Source organism: Leopardus geoffroyi, chromosome D1 (genome assembly GCF_018350155.1).
Source record: "Leopardus geoffroyi isolate Oge1 chromosome D1, O.geoffroyi_Oge1_pat1.0, whole genome shotgun sequence".
Lineage (NCBI taxonomy): Eukaryota > Metazoa > Chordata > Mammalia > Carnivora > Felidae > Leopardus > Leopardus geoffroyi.
Window position 1 is genome coordinate 71241313 of NC_059329.1, and position 4084 is coordinate 71245396.

Genomic DNA, 4084 nt, shown 5'->3' on the forward strand with positions numbered 1-4084 from the left:
CATCCCGAGGTCCCGCCCCCGTTCCCTGGCCATTGGCTGGCTGAGCGTAGAGTCCTCTGGCCGCTCCCGACATTTACTCCCAGCTCTGTACCGCTCATTGTCTACAGTGCAGAGGCGGGTGCGAGCCTTTGGATCTGGGCGTGGCTCTTAGGCGATCTCCTGAAGGCCTTTTCCAGGGTGTTGACCCCAGGGCAGGGTGAAGGAGACGGCCTTCCCCACTGGGCTGCTGCCAGCCCTTTCTGAGGGAGACTTTTTAGGAATTATTAAATAAGGAACTTTTAAACAAACTATTTAAGAGTGACAAAATTTCAAAGATTATCCGAATTCAGTTTTGAGCTAAACTTGATAATCTTAAAAATTTCCACTTGAGAACTGACTCATCAACATACAAAGAAAATAATCTGCCCTGTTTTACTCATTTGTCCCTTGGTCATTATGAGGCATTTTTGTGTGTGTGATCTAAGGATTGTGATTACGGAATATGTAGGTAACCTGAATTAATCATGTATTTTTTCACCCCTTTCTGGTCTTCCCAAACTGGTTACTTCTTGGCAGAGGACTCATTAGGCTGCAGTTGCCCACGGATGGTACTTAGTCTTCAAGCTTTCTAAATTAGCTAAAATTAAGCAACTGATTGCTTATTTGTTAATTCCCATTTGGTATGTTTCTACTCCTGCTTTCTATTGAGCAGTTTTAGCAACATAGGACCTACCCAGGCATGGGACTCTTCTTTTTTTTATTTTTTAAAATTTTTTTTTTTTTTTCAACGTTTATTTATTTTTTGGGACAGAGAGAGACAGAGCATGAACGGGGGAGGGGCAGAGAGAGAGGGAGACACAGAATCGGAAACAGGCTCCAGGCTCTGAGCCATCAGCCCAGAGCCCGACGCGGGGCTCGAACTCACGGACCGCGAGATCGTGACCTGGCTGAAGTCGGACGCCCAACCGACTGCGCCACCCAGGCGCCCCCCAGGCATGGGACTCTTCTAACAGGTGTCTTCTAGTTGTGATTCAGCAGTGGCAAGAGTGTTACGGTCGTTAGATTAAGGCGCATTCATGCAACAAATATTTATTGGATGTCTATCATGTAGTGGTATCGTAAGCAATGGAGATACATAGGTGAAAAGAGCAACAAAGTCCTCACCCTCCTAGAATTTACATTCTTGTGAAAAGGAAGAGGAATAAACAGAAAATAATTTTAGATAATTATAATCAGAGGTGCCTGGGTGGCTCAGTCGTTAAGGGCCCACTGAGGCTCAGGTCATAATAATCTCACAGTTGTGAGTTCAAGCCCCGCAATCGAGCTCTGTGCTGACAGCTCAGAGCCTGGATCCTGCTTTGGATTCTGTGTCTCCCTCTCTCTCTGCCCCTCTCCTGCTGGTGCTCTCTGTCTCCCTCTCAAAAAAAAAAAAAAAAAAAAAAAAAAAAAAAAAAATCTTTAGAACATTATAATCAAATGAAAATAAGTGTGTAGTGAGATACCTTAGCAGGTGTGAGATATTAAGAAATGTCTCTTTAAGAAGATGACATTTGAACTTAGATGAAATGATAAGGAGATGTATTAGTTTTCTATTGCTGCTGTAAAAACTACCACAAACAGTGGCTTAAAACACACACACACACACACACACACACACAGAAACTTATTATCATACAGTTTTTGAGCTCAGAAGTCCAAAATAGGTCTTCCTAGGCTAAATGCTAGGTGTTGCTATGGCTGCATTCCTTCTACAGGTTCTAAGAGAGAATCAGTTTTTTTGCCTTTTCCAGCTGTCCACATTCCTTGATTTGTGTCCCCATTCCTCCATCTTCAAAGCTGGCAACATCAGACTGTCCTTCTCACACTGGACCTATCTTTTCTGCTTTCCTCTTCTACTTATAAAGACCTTTGTTGATTACATTGGGCCTATGAGATAATACAGGTAATCTCTCCATCACAGAATCACCTGTTTAGCAACCTTAATTCCACCTGCAACCTTATTTCCCCTTGCCATGAAATCTAACATATTCACAGATTGTAGGCATTAAGAAGTGGACATATGGGGTGGAGGGATAATTATTCTGCTTACCACAGGAGGCAAGGTTGAGAGAAATCTGGGGAAAAATATTCCAATGAGAGAATATCAAGAGGACAGGTCCCCATATATGAAGCAAGCTCTATCATCTGGGAATATTTTCAGTTTCTCATTTCTGTATTTCTAATGCAAATACAGTGGAGATGAAGCCAGCCAGTTAGGTAACCTTAGAGTTTGGCTGTTCAGCTGTTTTGAGCTCACCATTTGGTATGTGGATATCCCCAGATTTGGAAGATGTATTGCACAGGATCTCCAGGTATGGAATATCTACCTATTAAAACAAGGTGCTTCATAGGATCTCCAGCCATAGAATATCTACCAAATGTCTATTACAAATGCCTGATATATTATCTTTAGAGATTCCTCACAATTATTTTGTAATGTTTATTTATTTATTTTGAGAGCAATCATGAGCAGGGTAAGGGTGGATAGAGAGGGAAAGAGAGAATCCCAAGCAGGCTCTGCGCTGTCAGCTTGGAGCATGACAAGGGGCTTGATCTCATGCCCACTAGATCACGACCTGAGCCAATATCAAGAATCAGACACTCAACCTGGGTGTCTAGGTGCCCCATGAATCCTTAAAATTCTTATTAATTAAGAATCTTGGGGCGCCTGGGTGGCGCAGTCGGTTAAGCGTCCGACTTCAGCCAGGTCACGATCTCGTGGTCTGTGAGTTCGAGCCCCGCGTCGGGCTCTGGGCTGATGGCTCAGAGCCTGGAGCCTGTTTCCGATTCTGTGTCTCCCTCTCTCTCTGCCCCTCCCCCGTTCATGCTCTGTCTCTCTCTGTCCCAAAAATAAATAAAAACGTTGAAAAAAAAAAAAAAAAAAAAAAGAATCTTCTGGGGCACCTGGGTGGCTCAGTCAGTTAAGCGTCCAATTTTGGCTCAGGTCATGATCTCACAGTTCATAGGTTTGAGCCACACATCAGGATCTGTGCTGACAGCTCAGAGCCTGGATCCTGAAGCCTGCTTCAGATTCTGTGTCTCCCTCTCTTTCTGCCCTTTCCCCATTCATGCTCTGTCTCTCTCTCTCAAAAATAAAGATTAAAAAAAAAAAAAAAGAATCTTCTAGTAAAATGGATAAAATAAGAGATCATCACTAAACTTAGTCTTCAATGTCTTACCAAAGGCCAATGAAGATGACTAAATATGGATGTTGGGACTGCAGATGGGGTACAGGGATGCCAAGGCACCAGGAGCAGTGGCATATCACCTGCAGGATCATTGGACGTCAGCCCTGCCTGCTTTCCCCAACATCATCAGGTTTGCAGGGTCTGGGCTGGCCACGACTATTAGGCAGTGTTGGTATTCAGTTAAAGAATGGTCCCTTCCCATCATTTTTTACAATAAAGTATTGATCTTCATTTCAAAAATACCTTCCCATTCGTTTAAAGTAAGAACTGTCCCTTCTTTGGCATTCTCCACCCCCCCCCACCCCCATAGTCACTGCAGTCCTGACAGCAGTCTGACAGACTAACACCACTAATGAGCTGCCTCCTCCTTCACCCACACCACCCCTTGGGGGATAGTGGTGGTAGAGGGGGTGGTCCTCACGAATCATTAAATGTCCCTCAGAACACAGATCTTTTCTTGTCACCACTTATCATGTTTTCTCACTGCTCAGCTAAGAAAAATAGCTCACTTTGTTCCCTCTCCCCTCATTTGCTCCTAGAGTGATAGAAAATGATCAGTAAAGTTTGTCTGTGGATTTTATTATGACAGGGATGTTTGGCGGGACAAGAAGTAAAGGATTTTACTGCTTCATGGCCAGGATCCCGTCTACAGTCTGCAGAGTGGAATGGATACCTGGGGAAATGTGAAAACCCTGTATGTGGCTCTGACATTTGTGTGTACAGAACAGCAACAGTCTCAAGAGAGGACAGTATTGCTGTGCTGGTACAAGAGCCTCTTTCTTGGCCTTTGGGAACAGTCCCTCCAAGGGCTCATTCTGAGGGGCAGGGGCAGATGAGTGGTTTCCTGCTAGTTCTTGGATGGCTATAACTCTGGCCTG